This window comes from Passer domesticus, chromosome 2, assembly GCF_036417665.1.
Source record: "Passer domesticus isolate bPasDom1 chromosome 2, bPasDom1.hap1, whole genome shotgun sequence".
NCBI lineage: Eukaryota > Metazoa > Chordata > Aves > Passeriformes > Passeridae > Passer > Passer domesticus.
This window is the reverse complement of record NC_087475.1, coordinates 37,658,390-37,681,640: the sequence shown is the minus strand read 5'-3', so window position 1 is coordinate 37,681,640 and position 23,251 is coordinate 37,658,390.

Sequence of the window (23,251 nt, the reverse complement as noted above, 5' to 3'; positions counted from 1 at the left end):
TTTTTCACACTTCAGAATCCTTGACGTTCACATAATACAAATCAAACACAACTGATGGAATAATACAGCTAGGACATCTTAGATAAATGTTGCTTTGTTCCTTTTATTCTAAAACCAAAAAGACTTATTTACATTTGAAAGACTTACATGTACTAACATACAGTTCTAACATACAGTTCTAATTCTGTGTAAGCTGAAAGTTTTCAAGAGTGAAGTAGAGGCATAAAGTGTGTAACACATTTAATTCTGTATAACCTGAAAGTTTTCAAGAGTGAAGTAGAGGCAGAAAGTGTGTAATATCTTAGGCTCATACCTTACCCATTTTTATTGAGTAAGGTGTGAGAATACACTAAACAAAATGCTAAACAAACTTAGTGAGCTATCAAACCCCTAATCTATATTTAGAGAAAATCAATAAATCTAAACATTGCCCAGGGATAATTGTTCTGTTGGAATTTAGTGCTCTTTGTGTAAACCTCAGTACTTGTGTTCTGTTAGTTAAGAATAGAGTTTGATTTCAACACCAACACTGAGCTTGTATTGTAAGATCACAATACCTGATCCTGAAATATGATCCTCATGGGAAAGGAAGAAAGAGGCAAAAAAGAAAAGTGATTTTGCTTCCTCAGAGGACCTGACTGATGGCAATAGCTCAATGTCGGTGTAAAGGCATGTCTATATGAACAAGAAATATATTACTGTATGTCATTAGGAGATGAAAAGTCTGATAAAACAAACAAAAACCTTGAATATGAGGAAGTGTATTATCATACAGTAAACCTCAATTATTCCAGTAAAAAAAAAAAAATCCTTCTAATCTTTCTATGTGAAAAAAACAGGAGTGAATGGATTTGGCCTTTTCTTCCCTATAATTCCAGCATTTTTGTACTGTTAGTTAGGCAGAATATGTTTCATGCAAAATGTGTTATTGTATGACATCAAAGAATTCTATGTTGTATTTAATATTTAAACATATTTAAATGCCCAACAATTAGTATGTTAAAAAGCTATTTTTTCTCTCTCAATATGGACATCTGTACAGAGATCTATCCTCTTACATATTTGATTCTGGTTATGCAAAAACATAATTTTATTTTTTATTGGTTATTATAGTTATTATCTCTGATGACAGTAACAAGTTTTTTAGGTCCAATTTGGAAACAGGGAAATAAGCTGCAAGAAACTTGTGTAGAACATACAGTATAAAAAAACACTTGAGACTTGTGAAATCAGAGAAGTGGGACATACTTACTATGTGGATTCATGCTTACTGCCCTGCTATTTTATTCTTTGTCATTCTCTCTGTTTGCATCAAATCTTAATTTAGCATCATCTGTGAGTTTCATTAATATGATATCTGAACTTCTTTTAAATTATTAATGAAGATGTCAGATAAAGAAGGAGGCTGAAATATTCTACACTAGTATGCCACTAGACATCTTTCCCTATCTGATAAGTTGTCGTTCATCATTAACTACTGTTTATGGCTATTGAGCTACTTTTCATGCTATATCATACAGTTCATATCCAAGGAAATTCGATTTTTCAGAGTAATATTTCACAAGACTCTCAACCAAATGCTTTGCTAAGATGCAGATGCATTATGTTTGCAGAACTGCATTTCCTTCTGTCACCCATCGTGTTATTCCACCCTCCAAAAAGTTCAAGTTTTGCCTGTAAAAAGATTCAATATTTATTAGGAAAAAATTACTATTTTTCATGCTTTCCTAAAAGACCTCACATCTATAATTAATTTTTAATTTATTGATCATTATTTATAATATAATTTTCTCTCAGTCTAAGCAAAAAGATTCAGCTACTTAAAATGGTGGGTTTGAGTTACTTTACAGAGCATTAGATATCCCCTCTGTAACTGAATGCCAGATGATATTTGCATTTATCAGACTATTTATTTGTATATACACTGTGTATGTAACTTTATAACATTGTCAAATTTCTTTATGTAATGACACTGGAATCAAACAGATGATCATGTGGACAGTCATCTAACATCCTGCTTTTTCCTTTATGCTCCTCTTGAAAGACCTTTTGAAAAAAAAAATCCTTTGTATTATTCAAAAACTCAGTAGGAGCTCATTTTGTAGAAACTAAAACTAGGTTCAAGGTCATAGTACTGTTTAAACAGAATTCACAGTAAAGACTGAGTACAGTGGAAACTTCAAGTTTTCTCTCCTTGTGTTGTTGTTTTAAGCAACAGTGGATGTTTTTGTTTCACATTAATCCAATACAATGGATATATTTGTGAAATCCACAAAGTAAATAGTATTTATTATAAAAATAAATTATAAAAAAAGAAGGAAAAGTGAGAAGAACATAATTTTATTATCTTATTGCAACAGTGATCCTTCTGCTTGCCAATTCAAACAGGCTATAATACAAGCATGGAGATCAAATATTTCCTACTCATCTATATACTGAATACTTAAATTAGGAGCCTAGTAAGCTTGACTTCAAACTCTAGTCATAAAGACATAGGTAGAGAGAAGCTACTTTTATCTTACATGTAATCTGAACTGCTTCTTCAATGTGCTTATCTCTTCCCACTGACCTGAAAGGGACTTTAAGATGACTGGCTGGACAGTTACTTTTGATGGTCAGACAGGAATATTTTCTGATCTTTTATGTCTTTTACTCTGATGCACCACCACCAGGCTTTTAAGAGAAGTGCCTGAGGCCCATGCACAGCACTCAGTGAAGGTGGTGCAGTGATTCCAGGTACTGGCCTTCCCCATTATTTTTACCTTGGGCTGCTTGGGGCTTCAATTCAGAGCACACCTCCTTGATGGAGGCAAGGCCCTTCTAGTTCTGCTCATAGTATTTGTTACTCCTTCCTCATAACTAAAAATCAAAACTCCTTTGATCAGGATAGAACAGAGCCCTTTTATTCTATCTGGGAAACTGCCCACTGGAGACTGGAACAGTAGTTTTCCTGGGAGAACTCACTTTTGTGGTCGTTTTCCCTTGCAAGTCACATACCTATTTCTCCAGGGTCAAGGAAGATTTTCCATCCCACTACCTTATGTCCTCTCTGTAGTTCCACAGGTAAAACCACAGGACGGCCTGTGGTGTGTCCCCACTATATTCTCTCTCTTACTCAGAGTCACTTACTGAGTCACCGCTCCATACAGGCAGAGAGTAGAATTTTTTCCACTTCAGCTTGCTGGACCATTTTCAAGAAAAAGAAGGAAGACAGATTTTGCCTGGATTGCAAGAGTTGGACAGCAAATATATCCACTGTTTTTCCCTGTCTGTCTTTCCAGGTCATTATTACCAACAAGCTGGCATATGACAACGATGAACTCCATACAAACTTCTGACACATGGCACAGTAAGAAATGCTGATATGTTAACCATAACATGTGTAATGTTCAATTAGCCATAGCTCTCTACACTTTTGCAGAAATACGTCATCATTTCACTTGTCCTTTTTTTTAATTTTATTTTTTGGTTTCTGCATTTCTATGGAACACCATCTTTCCTTTGGTATGTTATGTAGTGGCAGAAAAGTTAACATCTGAGAGGGAAATGTTGTGTTCAAAAGTGCTTTTGAAATGAGTGCACAGTAGCAAAACCTCACAGCTTGTTGGTTTTGGATAACTTGTTTAGGGGGCTACTGTGGATAAGAAAAGCAGCATACAGAGCAGGGAAGTGACAATAACAGCAGTTTCTCTTCTAATTTCCAGTTGTGGGTAGGCACTTTTGATAATTGCCAGCAAAGTGGAAAACCCAGCTGGAATTCTGAGCATTTTCTTTTTCTCTGTACTTTATTAAATTGTTATGTTTCCTCCAGGTTTTTTCTGGCATTAGGCATAACAGGAGAGAGCAAAAGGACAGAAGTGAAAATTGTCACAGCACGATGCCTGAAGTTGTGTTCCTTAATCTTTATCTGGACACCCAACTAAAAGCAGAATGATGTTGAAAGGTGTTAAGAACTTTTAAGCTCTCTTCTCTGCTATAACGTTAATAAATCAGAAGCAGCCCTGAGAGACTGTTGAATTTCCTTGTTTTTAAAATGTGGTATGCTATTGTAGTTTTTAACACATAGATTTATACAATTGTGATCAGCTTATTTTGATTCTTTGTATTTAGCCTAAATCTTACTTAACTTTCTTCTTTTCTTAATGCTAAGCAGCTATTACAACAATAAAAATCTTGAGCAGAATATAAATAATAGTTACTTAGTGAACATAACTATTTTATTGTAATTACCACTGAGGCAAAGGTATGAATATATTAACTAATGCAAAAGCTTAGACAGTTGTCAGAACAAAGGTTGACAACACAGTGTACATAAAGAGTGTTTTAAAAGGGTTTCATCTAGATTGCCAAAAAAGTGCACTTTTTAGTATAAGATCTAGTCTTTCTAAGCATGATCAGTATTCACTTAATGAGGATCTCCTCATTTTTTGTGTTTATACTATTCACTTACCTAAAGGCATTTGTAATGAGCCTGAATTAGTCACAATCACTTACTAGTGTAAAGGTATGTTTTGTCCCATAACATTTCTTTAAGGTTAATTGCATGGTTACAAACAGTTTTTCAAAATCTTGATATTCCCTAGACACCAAAACTGAGAGAAAAATGCTTCATAAAATATCTTGGGAAATCTTACACGTAATGAGAATCTGTCCAATTATGCTATGGAATCAGATTATTTAGAATATGTAGATACTTAGAAGATATTACAGCAGAGATTAATCTGTAACTCTGAAACTATATCATACTTGCACTATTGGAATGAAAATATTTTTAGTGACTTCTGGTCCTGTATGGTTGCATTTTTATTCAATAAAAAAGGTATAAAAAAGCATGAGAGCGGAATGCTACATGGAGATCAATCAGTAGGTCTCTTAGTCCCACTTCTATTTGCAGCAACTGCTGACGAAGGGAGTCTAGAAACCATCCACCAGGCTGGCTGGTAGCTTGAAGGTTCAAAAGAAAATGATGTTTAACGACCTTTTCCTCCACTCAGTTAGTTATTCTGCCAAGATAAAAACCCTATGGGTGTCTTTGTTATGACACTACGAATGGCCTAGAATGAGCTCTAAAACCTCCAGACTGTACTGCCATTGAGCTGAGTAGGAAGGAAGAGTCTCTACTTGTTGGTGATATTTATTAGGTTTATCAGACTTGGCTAGGAGCACTGGGGCATTGCTTAACTTTCAGAACATTGGTTTCTTCCTCTTTCATGATAGAACCCCTTTTACTAGTAAGGCTATTCAGCGACAATGAGTAATTAAATATTTGTGTAATAATTTTTTATTTAAAGGAAGATCATGTCAGGTGACGTGAGTATACATTTGATACCATGAATCTGGGCCCAGCACCAACTGGATAGATTCAGTAATTTAGCATTTATTATCAGGGAAAAGTGAGTAGTAAACTTGTAAAAAAGGTTAGACTTTTATTGCACTTTTTATTTCTGAAAATTGCTGCCTAGTGCACTTTTAACTGAGCAGCCTTAAGCTTTTTTCCTTTTTTTTTTAAACCTCAGAAAAAAAATTAAAAAAATAAAATCTTCAAAACAAACAAAAAACCCTCCAACATTTAAAAGCAAAAAAGCAACCCAAACTTTTAGCAGTGTTAAAACAAATTCCCTGATTATTAACTGCAATAAAACCATACAACACTGAGAGTCTTGTGGATACTAAACATACTGCAGAGCATGACAGCTTGAGCTCATCTTATATTCAGTGAAGTCTGCACAAATGTCACTAATATTCCAGAAGCATTCAGCTGTTAGTTTTGCCCAAGACTCACATTTTCATATTCATTGTAATTCCAAACAATGAGGGAAAGAGGGAATCAATATCTGAAGGAATTAAAAATACAGCCACTCATGGAGTGAGGATAGATGAAATTTTTAGCTTAAACTTAGATCCATTTGAAAACTGTTTCAATTTTATAGCAGCTCTCGCCCTGTGAGAAACATGTTTTTCACTGCTAAAATTGGTTGTCTGCAGTTGCATAATTTTTTCCCTCTCCTCCCAAAAGCAAAGAAAAATATTTTATTCTTTTATACTTGACATTAAAATGTGTTTCTTTTTTCTTCTTAATTTTACACAATCTAGATTCATAAAAGAACTAATATTGAAAACAAAATACCAATGTATTCTCCTACTCTGTGTTAAATAATTTTTCTGGTAGCACTCAGATTACTGCAGCTGACTTTTACTGCTTAACAGCCAGATTTGACAAAGAGCCTGATGAGTAAGATGACTTTATTTTATGTATCTTTTTAGGAAAAGAAGATGAAACAATTTACCTTTGAATGAACTAACATAAAAGAGTACAATACGGTTTTTCCCTTGTTTTGTGCAATTCTAAATAATGATTGGAAGAGTCATCCCTCTTAACGTGGAAAAACACATAGACACTTGCGAAAAGTGCTTTTAATATTCAGTATTTCCCCTTATACAAAACAGTATCTATTCTGAAATAGTTCTCTAGATATCAAATGATAAAAATTTTTATACTATATTTAATTTCTAATTAAATTAGCCAGGGGTTATTTCTTCCTCAAAGTTTTACAAAGAACTATGAATAAAAAATAAAAAATATATGTAGATTACTTTCTAAATATTTTGTTGTTTCATCTTTCATCTAGATAAATTTAATAACTGTTTTCCCATAAGTATTTCATTTTTTTGTATAATGCTCACAGAAAGCACACTTTATGGGATGTTAAGTCATGACATAGCAGTTATGAATCAAAATAATGATGTATATAGTATGTCGCAAGACTTGGGTATTGTGAAAATCTTTACTGAGCAGAAAAAAAAGAAGTTTTGGGTTTTTTTTGGGTTTTTTTTGTTGCCCAGCCTATTTCTACAGAAGAATATAAAGGAGGTACAATAAGGCATAAGAATTTTCAAGCATTTTCCAGGCTATTTCAGTAGGAGAACTTATAGAACTATTGTTCAGACTTTTAACGATATCTCAAGCACATCATTACTCTGTTACTGAGTCATGCCAGGACAGAATTAACCAGCAGCTATTTTTTATGGCTCAGGAATGTAGAAACTCTCAAGGTGAAATTTTCTAGTGGGAACACATCGACATATGTATTTTATGTATTTTATTTCTATGCAAATTCAACTTAAACATTCAGTGGAAAAAGCTGTATCACATAATCACAATGAAAAAATTATTGGCATGATATGTTGCTACTCTTCAGAATATGCCTTCACATTGCACAATAAAATACAAAATTTTGGTCCTGTTGATTTCCTCAGAATTTTGAGCCATGTCTTCAGTGTGCTCAAAATTCCACAAGTAGGAGCATGTAAAAAAAGTCACCAGACAAAGAGGAATCTTTACTTTTTATGAAGGATATTTTAAACAGTCTAATGCTGGGAAGAACCCAGAATTCATATCCTAAAAGTTTAGGCAATAAACTCATATGCCAGTGTTAGAAGTCTTGTCAGCCTTGCATCATCTGAAGGGAAAGCTCAGCCTTTTAAGACTATCTTTAGTGGACAAAACATGTCTGAAGATTGTCAGCTTCTCCTCACTGAATGCACATGTAGCCTGGAATGATGACACTCCTGTCACCAAATCTAATCCTCATTTTTGTAAAAGTTCACCAATAATATTGAATCACCTCACTCCCTTTTTTTTATTATTTTCTTTTCTTTTTCTGATGCCCTAATTGTACTCATTCCTTATATATTCCAACTTTCTTTGAGTTAAACACAAATTTCTTGCTGGGAGCAAGAAGCAGTCAGACCACAGTCCATGATAGGGCCAAGACCTTAAAGCTTCGAGGTAAACTAGTCCAAGCACTTGAATATCATGCTTCCTGCTATGAAAGCAGAAAAACCTAGGCACCTCCAATGAGATAAAAATTTCATCCATTGATGTAAAAAACACACACAATATATAAATCTATAAGCTGGCCAAAACAACCCTCCAGTGAGATAAGCATAATCTTTCAAAAAGGTGAAAGAAAATACTCCATGACTGAAAGTGAGCCTTGAAACCACATTTTATCTGAGATGATACATGAAATAAATCCATTTAAATATTTTAGAAGCATGAGTGTTTAATTTAGGTGCTTAATTCTGGGATGAGGTCTGGAACAAAGGAAAAAATCTGGGAGAATAACAACAGTGCTTGATTCAAGTGATTTGGAGTGATTTAGTTCATCCTGCCAGAAATCTTGTGACTCCTCAGATGTGAGGACTGTGACTGCCAATAGAAGCTGCTTCTTATGTTTAAACACTCAGATCTGGATTTCTTCCACCTAAGCTATCCTAGTTAAAAAAAAAGTAACCAAGAAGATCTTTGGAAAAGTCTTTGATTCCAGCTTATGTGGATTGGGTCTCCTTACTTATTTGCAAGTATCTTAATTCTGTGTGTTGTTGTTGCTTTTCTACAAATGGGGTTTTGGGTGTTTTGTTTGCTTATTCAAATGATCACAGTGAACAGAAGTCCATACAGGTTCAAAAGTATTATTTGCTTCAGAATGCAGAGGTAATTTGCTGAAAACACTTTATGAATAGTTGAATGAATACATGCATTGTCTACATTGATCTTATTTTGCTTGCAGACCCCACCTTTCCTTTTTAAAGCCTCAAGGCTCTGAGTCTATAATTCAGAAGGTGTCAAGCTACACATGAAGGATGATGGTTTATTAAATTTTCAAAATGCATTCCATATGTAACAGACTTACTAGAAAGAGTGAGAGCAGTTATTTGAAGTAAGGATCCTGTTTGTCCTGTTGAATCATGACTGCAATAGCTGCAGGCAATTTCTTTTTCTATTGGCCAGTCTGAATTATTGACTGGATTAGTAGGTTGGGTGCAAGTTGAGGAACACTCTTCTTTCAGTATTTTTGTAAATAGCAATTGGAATTCTCCTCTGTGGTTGTGGTAAATCCACTAAAATATAAGGTTTAGTAAAATTAAGACTGCTCATTTGCTGAGCAGAAAAGATCAATAAAGACCAATGAAATTCATGACTGGGTTACATGTGTCCTTTAACCCATTTTGCAAATTGAAAAATGAACTAATGTTAGAGTTAAAACAGTATGTCATGTTTAAGTCTCACACACTTTGCAAATTTGGAATTAAAAGACTTTCATATTGCTTTAGTGAATAGTTTTCATTTGGCAGTACACAGAATGGTGTTGATGCCTTAGGTTTTAGCTTTTATATTTTTCAGATTGTGTACTGCTTTAGTGTATAGTTCTGAGCTTCATATTAAGAGATGGTAAGCTCTTTTCACAGAGTAGCTAGACAAAACAATTCCTTTCCTAGCTTGGGACCAAGGACAGCCACCCAAATTTCAGGCCCAAGAGCATAAACAATGTGGACTGAAGAGAGAAAAACAAGGAGGGTGGGGACTTCATAACCTAAAGCTATAACTGGACAATTAACTCCAATATGCTAATGAACCAGAACTTATAAAACTGAGACACCTCATGGCTAGTTGTCCATTTGGCGACCGTTTTGGGTTCACCTTGGGTGAACCAGGCTCTTGTACTGCCCAAGGTGTATCCATTGAGGCCTTTTAATAAATACCTACTTTGTTTTTTAAGTCTGTCTAGCCTCTGCTCTAGGTCAGCCTTCACAAGGCATCAGTGTTGTTTCAGGCATTCTTTTTTTCCCTGTGGAGGATTAGAACCGATATTTCTCTGTCCTGGAAGGCATAAAGGCAGGAACATGTGTATTATTTAGCTGTTTTCTCAGCTTGTTAACTGCTACCATTCTTGACACTGGAATCAACTCAGCACACTAGAGTTTTTGGGTTGCTCTGGTTTCCTGTAAAGTAAGATATTTAAAACAGATCTATAGTCACTACAGTTTATTATTTCAGTATTAAAATACATAATAAAAAATAAAACAAAACATTTCAGAGATGACCTGACAGGTGCTGTTTGCCAAGTAAATACTCATCCACAAATCTCACTTCCTTTGTCACAAAAAAGACAAAGCAGAAACAAAATAAGTATTTGAGATGCTATAGCAATTCCATTTATTCTCACCACAAAAAAAAAAAAATCATATTCAGCACAGTTTTTATCATGGTAGCTGAGTAACTGCAGTTATTTAACCATTAATTGTGAGAATGTAGGCATGTGCAATTGCATATTGCATTGTAGCAGCTGATTCATATTAATTACTTAATGGGGACTGCCATGTCGAAATTAGTTGCTCAAGAATTTTTGCAGCTAAAATGAAGGTTGGGACCATTCTGAAATTCAGCTATAAATGCCATTGAAACAGGTTTGAAAGCTCAATTTGTGACTGCTTTGTGTCACTGAAGCCACACCATGGAAGTGCAGAAGTAAATCTGACCTTTGATTACACAATCTATATTAAACATTTATATTGTTTTCTGTCCTGAATATCTGAGTAATTTCTATGTAGTGTGAATTGCAGCATCCAATTTCTGATATTTAAATGGAAAGTACTTACGACTCATTTTTATATCTATGCTTTTCTCATTTGTGTTTGCACTTCGCTTCTAAGGATTCTGTCATTATACATTATTTTAAAGTTTGATTAGAAAATTTTAAGAAAGCATGTTTCAGGTATTTGTCATGTGTGGTCTGAAGAATATTTTAATGCATTAAAAAGACTAATGATGCAAGACATCATTTGATATGTAGTTCATTACTAATAGACCTAATAAACTACTGAAATATAAAGGCAAGTTTGATGAAACTCAAGAAGACCATGGGGAAAAAAAGAAATATATTCTTTATAATGTATATTATACTTAGAAAACATCATGTGTAGGAGGGCTCTTTCTCACTAGAACATAAACAGTAGCTATGGAGCAGACCAGAGGGAATTTGTTCCCAAAGAGATCTGGACAAGCTCTTCAACAGCTCTGAAAAGAATTTTCCAAAAAGCTAAGCCTTCCATTACAACAACTCTGAATATAGTTCTGAAAAATCTTACAAACTATGAATCTTACATGATTAAAAACAGATTTCATAAAAGCCTATTTATTGAGCAAAACCCTAAATAGTACCCACACATTGCTGGAAAAATCCCACCTCTAAAATAATTTGGCTTCAAGCAACATTCAGGAATGCAAGTTTCAAAAAACAGTTTCAGCTGCAATTGATAAATATGCTTATCATCTTCCTTATTTTCTCAGAAACTATTTAACTATTCCACAAAGTGAAATTATTTAGCATCCTAGAATATCTCAAGTTGGAAAGTACCCATAAGGATCATCAAGTCCAATTCCCTGCCTCTCACAGAACTACCTAAAAATAGACTATGTGATCAAGAACATCATTCAAATGCTCCCTGAACTCTGACAGGCTTAATGTCGTATCTACTTCTCTGAAGAAACTATTCTAGTGCCCAACACCCTCTCAGTGAAGAAGCTTTTCCTAATGTCCAGCCTGAACTTTCCCCAATGCAGCTTCATTCCATTTGCTCAAAGCCTGCCACTGATCACCAGACAGAGGAGATCAGCACCTTCCCCTCCACATCTGCCTGTGAGAAAGCTGTAGACTGCTATGAGCTCTCCCCTCAGCCATCTCCTCTCTAAGCTGAACAAGCCAAGGGACTTCAGCTAAACCTTGTAAGTCTTGCCCTCAAGGCCATTCACCGTTTTGATCACCCTGCTCTGTATACACTTTAATAACTATATCCTTCTTGTATTGTGATGCCAAAACTATACTACTCAAAGTGAGGCTGCACCAACACAGAGCAAAGCAGGACAGTCAGCTCCCTTGACCAAATGATGATGATTTTCTTGATGTCTCCCAGGGCCCTTGGGCTGCCAGGGCCCACGACTGACTCATATTTAAATTGCCATTGACTTATAGCTCCAGATTTCTTTCTGTAGGAGCCATTTGGATTGTTCCATTTCGGCCTGAATATCCTATAATCTAGCTAATGAATGTTATGACAATTGTATTAATTTAGAACAACAAACAGATCTCAACACATCCATGCTATATTTGAATATTTACTTGTCTCGTGATGTACCAGTTAAGATGCTTAGGCTGAGTTCTTCAGAGAACTCTGACTATCTTCAGGTTGGAGTCAAGTAAGAAGCTCTGACTGAGACTGCTGCAGAACCAGGTGTCAATAGGAGAAATAGGCAGAGGAATAGTTAACTGGAGGTCTTGGAATGGGTTTGCCCTCAAGCTAGCACATACTTGTAAGCCTGTAAAAATGTCATCACTTCAGGCCCTTATTCACATAAAGGGCTGTACTGACAAACAGACGTGCTTTTTTGATAGGTTTAGAGTCTTAAAATACAGTGAAATGACTAAATGTGCCAATCTAATTGTTAGTCTATGAATCCTTCCAAAGAAGAAATGTAAGGATTTTTTTGTTTGGGTTTTTTAATTTATTTACTTATTCTACTTCTCCCTTTATGATGCTATATATGTTCCTGTGGCTAAGCATATTCATAACATTCCTTGTAAGAGACAGAAATAAGCATACTTGATTTAGAACCACTTTTGGAGAGATTCTGAAGTCCTTCAGTTTCCAATTTTACTGCTAAATATTAGTTACAATTTGCCAGGCAAAATTATAGCAAACTTACAATGATCACATTTTATTACGTATTGCAATGCTGGATAATATTCTTTGCCTTGTGGAAAAGTGGGTAACATGATGCTTTAAGCACTGCAATACAAAAGACATTAAAGAATTGAAATTGTCTCTAGATAATGTAAAATATTAGATTACCTAAATTTTGTTTTCCAGAATCAATATTCAATACAGTGTTCTTCAAAGGGATTCCACACTTTCCTTTCTTTACTCTAGTCCCGTCTTTAAATTTTAATCTTGATGTTAAAACAGTTCGCCAGCTGGATCCTCAGATCTTTCTGTTTAGTGGCCTACCATGCACTCCCTTGAGATGATTTAGTTGCATGCAATAGAGCACATTGTTATAAACTACTCCTGAGTTTCAGATAATTTGCAGGTTACAAGAGTGGATGTAGCAGAACAATTCTCTATATTCAGTTCCCTGGTTCCAGATCTGCTGCAGATGGAGCTAACTTGAATGTTTTCTATCATTATACATATACTTTTATTGTATTTGAATAAGAATGTAATATGAAAGGCAGTTGGCTGTGGTCAGTGGGCAATGTAGCTTGAGCTGACTGATGTGAGTCAGCACCGATTTCAAGGCTCAGTCAGTGCATGTTCACTGTTTTTAATTTCATTTGCTGTCAGGAAACAATTAAAGACAGAGCCTACAGCTCTTTTCCCCACAGACAACACACTCTTATGCCTCCCCATCACAAATCTGGCAGTTACTAGGTCAGCTTGTATTTTCCGTTTTTAATCCTTTATGTTATTTCTCCTTTTCTGATTTAACATACAAGAAAAATAACAGCAGCAAAACCTTCCAGAAAACATCCTTGAAAACAAAGAAACCAAAATATGATTCAAGTACTTGTAGACATGGAGAAATCATTGGTTTCCTTAGCAACAGAATGCAGTTCTATAATAAGAACAAGAAAGCAATTAACCCTCTAATGTGAGATAATGCTGGAAACACACACTTAAGTCTGAATAATTTTTTGGCTATTTCTCTAGCATATTAACATTTTAAATGATAAAGGCTAATTTCTGGTTAGTCATCCTATTAAAACAATTGGGGAATTCCCTGGAATAGAGATATATACATTGAATGGAAAATATCCAGACTGTAGCCTGTAATTGTTGGTCTTGATAGAAGCAGCTGTGTGGCCCTATAATTTGATTATACAGTAAGATGGCTTGCTCTCCTACTGTGCATGCAGCTAAGATATGTCTTAATAGCTGCTTGGAGCGATGTATTGTCATAGATTTACTCCTTTGGTCTCTGCTAATGGTTTTTCCTCATCCTTCTCTATGAAGTTGGAGGAATCTTGCCTTCAACTATGTATTTGGGTGGGAGTATACTCGTGTGAAATTAAAATCTTTACAGTTAGTATTCAGAAATGCATACTTTGACAAATATACTGTGATTCAGTGGTATATGAAAACATCCCCCAGATTTAAGAACCAGAACAGTTTTAGTGATTTCTCTCTTCTACCTCTCATGTATTAATGAATGCCTAACCACATGGCTTGACCATCTAAGTAGAGTTTTTCAGACTTAGAGATGGGTATGGTGGAATCATCTGATTTCAGAATTCATGTTTATGTAGGTTTTAAAAAGTGCTGCAAAACTTATTATACTGCAAACAAATTAAGGCTTAGCGATTGCTAAATATTACGAAATAATACTGAAATGAAACAGATAGTTCTCAGTAATTTTTACTGAAAAAATGGTCATTTATTATGTAAAAAACATCTCCTAAATATTATTTAGGAGTGGATATGTATCATGTTCATGAACTTTTTGATTTCTCATTATTTATTTTTCTAATACTTTTGGCGAAAAAAGGCAAACTACTCTCCTTCCACAATAACTGTATAACCCAGCTAACTTCTGTGGGATTTTCTCAGCATTAACAAAAGGTAGGGTTTTGCCAACAATTTATCTGGCCCTTGCTTCTTTCATGGTGCTGTGTCAAGACTTATTAGAAGGGAGGTCGGACTTGCTTCTGAAGCAGTGATAGGAGATATAACATTTCAATGTACTCTTCACTGAGAAAATCTTTTAAAAAAAATTATCAGTCTGGTTTAAAGATACTAGGCACCCCTATTTCTAGACTGTATCTAACTGTCAAGATGTCTGAGATTGCATATTAGACATGGTCAGACTTCTGCCCCATCTGGTTGATCAGAGCCGGTCAAGGTGAGATTATTCAATTTTTTTTTCAGTTCTTTTTATTGTGATAGAAAAATACATTATAAGGATACAAGCTATACACAATGCTTTGTAAATATAAAACCAAAAATTCTTAACTTTGTCCAACATAGTTAGATCAGACAGAATAAACTCTCAAAGTTTGATTCCTTCCCTCATATAAGAAAAAACTATAAAAAGTTTTGCTCTAGTATTCTGTCATGATACCTATCATCTATAGTTTTCACATGTACTGTGCTGTGTATGAATATGTGCATAATAATGTGCATGCATATATGTTGAGAGTTTTTTGTCTTCTGAAAAATAATCTTGCTAATGAAAAGACTTCCACTTTGGAACCTGTAATATTCAATCCCTTTTTAGTCAGACTGAAAATGTGTAAAAATCTCTTCAATTTCCATGAAAAGGTTTCTAGTTATACTTTGTGAGAGTAGTGTAGAAATATAGCCATCTATAGGAAAGAAGGAAGAGATAAAAGGAGATAAATAGAAAATATGAGTGAGAAAAAAAAATACTTAAAAAGGACTTACAAGAAAAATTAAGAAGGACTTTTTTCCAAGACCTGAAAAAAAAAAGACAAGAAGAAATGGTTTTAAACTGAAAAAGTCTATATTTAGGTTGAGCATAAGGAGGAAATATTTTATGATGAGGAGTGGAAGACACAGGAACAGATTGTCCAGAGAAATTGTGAATGCCCCATGACTAGAACTATTCAAGAGCAGATTGGACATGGCTTTGGGCACCCTGATTTAGGGAAAGATCTCCCTATCTATGGCAGAATGATTTGACTTGATTACCTTGAATGGTTCCTTTGAATCCAAACAACTCCATAATTTTGTGATGAAGTGGTGGCTGCAGGCTTGTTTGAAAATATAAACTATTATCATTTGGTTTCATAGTCAATGGACTTCCACATCTAATATTTAAATATCTCCATTTTCTGAATGACAAAACATTTTTCACAGAAGTCCTTTCAGAACTTATGTTGAGGATCATCCCCAGGACCCTTGCTGTCTCCTTGTGGATGGCATAATTTTAGCCTCTTACAGTCACTTGTCTGGACACTGCTGTTACAAAATCCACACAGTGGTTGCCACCATTCTTGTTTCTCATTTTTCTCAACCACCACACACATCACTTTCTTCCTTTAGGAGAAGCAATTGCATCTCACCTGTGTCCTCTGAACTTTCTAAAGTCTATTACTTTCTAGAGTTGAAGGGACCACTGTGTAATGATTAACAGAGAGACATGTACCATAAGGCTGCTTTCTCTGATGCTTAATTCAGACCTTCAGATATGCTTCTGACTGTAAGGATATAGATTGCTCCAGTCACAATCAGGAAGGAGTTAAAAAAAGTATTTACTATTTTTGTCCATGAAAACCAGGTATTAATCGATATATGATCAAATCATATTAAAGGTAATTAAATTCTCAAGGAAGCAAATAATTTACAATGTATACCTTAAAAAGTCATGTCATGCTATCTAAAGATTATTTATTTTCATTTATGTATCAATATGTGTGCTTTTGTGTGTGTAGTGAGTAGGAGGTCATTAATTCCCAAATAAATCCTGATAGATGTGGAAAAAATGGATCCTTCAGCTGTAGTGAAAGATCAGTATCCTTCACTGAAACATCAGCTGCATTCAGATGTTAGATTTCAGAACATGACAGAAAGTCAGTGCATTTGCTAAGAATGGCTTTGATGCTGTAGAGACAAAATAGGCTGAAAGCCTAACTGAGCTCAGATGTTGATAGGCAGACAGTAAGGAAGATTATATGATTTTACTGAAGAATAAAGCTGGTACAATTTCAGTGTCTGGGGTTGACATAGTAGATTCGCTGCAGTAATTTACATCCTACCACTTGACATTCACAGTGGAGGGACCTATAGGTTTTTAAAATGTCTTCATATTGTACCCGAACTGACCAGAAGTTTCCTGAATGATAAGTCAAGTAAGATGAGTATTTTAAATGCATGATAAATACAGTTTCCTGTAATCTTTTTTTTATATGGATTTATGACCAAATCTGAACTTCTTCTGGATGATTTAGGAGTTACATGGATATTCCAATTCCACTTTTGATCCAGTCACAATGTACTTGCAGATGTCACTGGACTTGGGGGTGCTCTTGACTCTCTTAAAGCGCAAGAAATGATGAAATTTAACAAGAACAAGATTTAACTAGATATGAAGATATACTTCCTTATCAAGAAGGTGATTGAACAGGCTCATCGATACCCCCACAAAGCACTTAATGAAATGCTTTAGCTTTTGGTCAGTCCTGAAATTGTCAGTCAGTTGCACTGAGAATCATTGTTGGTCGCTTACAGCTGCAAATATTCTCCCCTCCCCTTCTTATTTTCCCTTCAAGTCTACTTTCTATGGTTTAAACCAAAATATAGGGTATTCCAGTGCTACTCCTGATAGGGGTTTGACTTAATTAAACAACCTTCAAGAATGTGTCAGTTTCCAGGGGAGAGTATGCAACAACAAATGGCGAGGAATTTTTAAAGCATCCAAGATGGCAAGACTGGTTTCAAGCAGGTAGGATAGGAAACCCATGGGTAGAAGAGTGATATGTAATCAGAGATGATCCCTTTTGTTACTATAAAGCTATAGTTAGCACATTTTTATTAACTCCAAATCAATTTGGAGACACAGTCAAAGCCAAAAAAAAAAAAAAAAAAAGAGAGAGAGAGAAGGAATTATATATCTCTTAACAAAAATTATATTGCCCAAGTCCTTTGCACCATTTTCATTTTGAAATAAATGTAGTTGGATACCTAGTTAGTCAGCTTTTCGTTTTCCGACAACATTAATCTATAAGTCCCATCTACATGTGGCATCTTAAATCCTATTATTTCCTACTAAGTGCCAAGATTTATATATATATATATATCTATGACATTGAATTCCAAATGTGAGACATGACAGAAATCTTGCACACTGTAAAAGTGACAAATGTCGAGTTTAAAACTGTACCAACTATTCCTAACTTAAAAATAAAACCAGACCTTTTCACCTGTTCCACCTAAGCAGCACAATCAGAATAAAAAATGAACAGTTTAAAAAAGATATTTAATTCAAGTGGCACTCACTTAATGAGACTTTATTTGATCTAATATCAATTCTTATCAGCGTATCTTTAGGTCATTTTTTAAGTGCACTTTCTTACCACACACATGCTAGAATTGTAAATCTATTTGAAGTATTTCTAATGAAACTATTTTAAGTGATTGTATTAATTATAGCAAATAATTCAATAATGAAATATTTAAATTCAGTGTCAAACCTTTCTTTTTAAGGTGGAAACATTTCTATTTACTCTCCTTCTTTGCCTAAATGTGATTTTTACAAAAAAGGGCAATTTTCTTATACAATTTGAGGTTATCCAATAATGTAGAAAATAGAATAGCAGTAGCAGTTAAAACAAGACAAACTATCATAACAGAATGAAAAACACATTATAGTGAGTAACATATTACAATCAGCACAACTGCACTTGTTTATAAGAAAATAAAATATTCATTGTAGTACTTATGAAATTTTAAATGACCAAACATCTTTCCTTATCAAAATCCACCAAAAAAGAGAAAACAAGGCAAATAAAATAAAAAAAGATAAAAACATGAAGAAAGAAAGCACATTTACCTCAGCTGAAACAGATAAACTGTCTACATGTAAACTGAAACTGCAAAAAACAGAACTGATATTTGACTTCCAGTGCATGACCCTTGGGGATCATGAAAAATTTATCCTTTAAGAACCAGTAATAACATGACAAAAAAAGTTTGAAGCCTTATGTCCAATACATTGCAAAGGAACATTTTTTCTGACTTTTTTGTCTTTTACTCCTTTTGACATAAATATTTCCTTCTTCTTGTTCAAATCTTTTCACAGTATTATTTAAAACAACAAAAGGAAATGAGTTCTGTCTCAGAGAAAGTAATGCACTCTTTGCGTCTTACCAGCCTAAACTTATCACGCTATCTTTGTCTTTGTGCCAGCTGTTTTTGGGAGATTAAGTGCTATCATGTTTTTGCACTATCTCCTAAAAATTGTCATAAAAGTAAGGGTGAGAATGAATTATCTGTGTCCTTATCTCCTCAAGAGTATATTAAGAATATAGATTAAGCCATCCACTCTTCAGAGGTGAGTTTCTTTGTTTGTTTGGGGTTTTTTGTTTGTTTGTTTTTTGTTTTTTTTTCTTTGTAAGAATCTGGGTCACAGAAGGATGTGACAAGTGAGAAATACTTACTTGGATTCCTGAACACAGTAGGAAATACAGAGGGACACTAGAGAGAATTTGTGAAAGTTTAGAGGGATAAAGAGTATTGGGAAAAAATATATGATAATAAAGACTTAGTTCTCCTGTGACCCACGAACTTGCTGCTTTTTTCCAGTGAAATAACATGCGCAAAATGATTCAAAGAGGAGGATACATAATCAGAAAACAATTAACAGACAGTGGGTAGCTTCACTATGAATATATGCCTAGTTTAGCTTATACTTGTATTTTAGGTGACCCAGGAATATCTTCCATTTCCTGTGTTCCTGTTTGATGCATATCTCAGCCTCAGTGCAAGTGTCAGACCTGGAAGATTTCAGCCTTCTTCTCACCCTCACAATTATTCCCATAGCAAGGAAATTCTGGAGTCCTTCATCTTTATTTGGAATACCAGGAGATACCAGAGGACAGAAATCCCAGGTCCAAGAGAACCAAGAAGAAAATATGGAGCAAGGTGGATGTACCCTTGGTGGAAAAGGATGAAGTTAGGGACTTTAAGCAATTTTTAAGCACATGAAGATCCATGGGCCCTAACAGTATACTCCCACATGCTTGGAGGAAATTGCCAGATGACATTACAAAGCCACTCTTGATAATATTTGATCAGTCGTGGTGATTGGAAGACATGATATAGACTGGAAGATCCTTGGGAAAGCGATGGAGAAACAAATCCTGGAAATCATTTACATGCACATGAAGGAAAAAAAAATCATTAAAAGTGGTCAAAATGGATTCAACTAGGGAAAGATATGCTTGACAAACATATTTTACCTCTCTGATTAAATGACTGGCCAGGTAGATAAAGGGAGAAGAGTGGATGTTATCCGACTGGACTTCAGTAGGGTCTTTGAGATTGTGTTCATAACCTTCTCATAAACAATTCACTAAAGTATGAGTAGACATTGAGGTAGACTGAAAGCCTTACAGCAGGGCCCAGAATATGGTGATTGGTGATAGGAAGTTGAGTTGGAAATCTCAAACAACAATGTATTCCAGGAATAAATATTGGGTGCAACTGTTTTTAACACAGAGTCATAGAATCATAGAATGGTTTGTATTGGAAAAGACCTTCTAAGATCATCTGTTTCAACTACCCCACCATTGGGAAAGACTTCTTGCACTCTATCAGGGTGCCCAAAGTCATGTCCATTCATCCCCTGAGCAGTTCCAATGACAGAGTATGAACATGTTCTCTGGGCACCCTGTCCCATCACCCTTGTAAAAACTTTCCTGATGTTCAATCTAAATCTATTCTCTTTCACTTTCAAACAATTTCCCCTTGCACAGGTCCTCGAAAAAATGTTTTTCTGTCTTTCTTATAATCCCCCTCTAAGTGTTGTGAAGCACCAATAAGACTTTCCCAGCTCTTTTTCTTCTCCTGTCTGAACAACCCTAATTCTTTTATACTTTTTTTTAATAGGAGAGGTATTCCAATACTCTATTTCCATTTTTGTCCTTTGGACCCACTCTAACAGGTGCATATCTTTCTTCAGAACTGAATGTAAGACCAAAGGCAGGGTGTCACAAGAACAGAGTAGAAGGGAAAAATTACTTTCTCCATACTGCTGGCAACACTTTGTGTTATGAAGCTTATGTTATGATTGAATTTCTGGACGGCAAGAACATATTGCTGACTTGTGTCCAGTTTTTCATTCCTGAGTATCTCCAAGTTCTGTACAGGACTGCTCTCAATCCACTCATCCCACAGTCTGTATTGGTCTCCCTCAACTGAATTGACTGAATCACTCAGCTTGGTGTCACAAGCAAACTTGCTGGAGGTGCACTCAGTCCCACTGTTATATCATTGATGAAGATATTAAATAGTATTTGTCCCAATATGGACCTCTGAGGACACCACTGGTTTCTGCTTTCCCCTTTGGACATCCAGCCATTGAGCATAACATTTGATACAATTGTACAGCCAATACTTTATCCATCAAAATCCTATCTCTTCAACTGAGCAGCAAGAAAGTTTTAGAGGATAATTTCAAAGGCCTTATAGAAGTCCAGGTAAATGACATCCATAACTCTTCCCTTGTCCAATGATACAGTCATTCCAGCATAGAATGCCACTTGATTAATCAGGCATGTTTTGCCCTAAAGTTGTGTTGGCACTTCCCTGCTGGGTTTTTTTTGTTGATAAACATCAGAAAACACATTTTTAATAAGACCACAACTGGGCACCAATACAGACTGGCATGTTTTGCAGTCTCAGAGATATTATTCAAAAGCCATCTGGAAATGATCCTGGGAAACAGAGTCTAGGTAGCTCTACTTGCATAGAGAGGTTAAACCTGATGACTACCAAAAATCCCTTCCAGCTTCAGCCATCCTATGATTCTGTGAGGTTAAGACCTCACAATATCAGTTATGATTTATTGCGAAGGCAAGGAAGGTGAGGAGAAAGGGTATATAATTCAGGCTTACCTGAAAGGAAGGTCTAGATACAACAAAAAAAAAGTATTAAAAAGGTTGATGAATTTTAAAAAATGAGTGCTTTTCTTTCATATCAAAATTCTCTTTCTCCAAAGATTGCTTTCATAACTTGACCTATAAAATTGAAAATACCTGTAAATGTCACAGTAAAAACATCAATTTCCTTCAATATTAGATTTTAAATAAATTTTCTATATCTTACTTAAATAACTGGCAAGGCAGAGTGACTTTCTTTATGTTTTCCCTTCTTTTGTTCTAGGTGTTGGGGTTTTATCAATTTTTTTTTCTGCATTACTAGACTGCTTTGTCCTAGGATTTTAAAGGCTTTTATTAAGTGACTAAATAGTTTCGTTTTTTCCTTCATGTTAGCCTTATCACTACTCTGATGAAAATCATGCAACAGCAAGTGAAGGTGCTGTAAAAAGGAGCACAGTGTGAACAGACTATCTCACACTGCTCCAGCCTCACATCTTTTATTGCTCTTTATAACAACTTAAAGGATAGACTTTGGGAGGTCAAACACACATTGATTTGGTCTGATAATTATGATCGTACATTGGCTAGGGTATGATCTTTGTTAAACAGAAAGATATGAAATGCAACTCACCTTAGAAAATTTCTGCAGGTGGGTGAAAACCAGTACTTTCAGAATCACATGAAGTGAGCCCATAAATCAGGTAGTCAGGTGGCTGTGTGCATATTTCCTGAAGTATTCATATAACAAGTCTGTTGCTTCATCTCAAGGGCTATTTATTAAGCATGGTACTGTGTTGCGATTGTTATGATGCCTGTTATGGTGAAGTCAGTGTGTGTAGGAATGCTCACATCAGAGTGGAAGACTTTCTGAAAACTCAAGCTTTTCCATCATAACTGAAGCTTCTTAGAATTTACATGGAGCTGCGAAGAGTTGAGTGAGGAGGACGATGTGATATTAATTTTATAAGAATATAAGAGAGTTTATTAACAGCATTTCCATTCATAAAATTGTAGTTTGAATGAGTAGGTTTTGGCACTGCAAAATATGCCATTTTTATCCTTCATAGTGCATGTTCATGGGAAAGCAAAATCATGGGATGTCCCATTATGCCTCACAGAGTGTAGTATCATTTAAGCAACAGGAAGGTGGACCTTAACACATCTCACTTCTCCACTTGTTCACATCTAAAGCTACACATTTTACATTAAGTTTTTCATCTCCTATATCAATTAACCAGATCACACATGATTGTATGCATCTTTGTCATTGTCTTATCTGCTGTGTTTTCTAATAGTGATCACAGTTATGATTTTGGACTGGCATGGTGATAGGACCTCACAAGTCTGCCTGTGTTAGTGAGTTACTAATGTTGTCTTTGGGTGAAGATTGCCTGGTGTCAATAGTTAGTTGTCTGGTATACACTAAGGTAATCAATCATTGGTGTGCTCAAGGCTATTCCTCCCACACACCAGAACTCCAGGTAGAGCATCCTAGAGCAAATGATATACAAATCCCTCTAACTGGTAGTGTTCTACACATGTACAGACCTTTTTTAGCCATGGTGAGTAGATGTCAGACAGCTGGGAAAAAACAATCTCTTTTTTGACACCTGATATGTGGCAGATGCTTCATGTCAGGGAAGAGTCAGAACGCGGCTTCTCCACAAAGAGTTAGAAGCTGAAGGCTGAAATGAGCTGTTCTTCATTTAAGCAGGACAATGGCTTCACCCTCACAGTGCACTTTTTCACAGAACCTGAACATAGAAGCAGTGTCAAGATGATGAGTGATACCA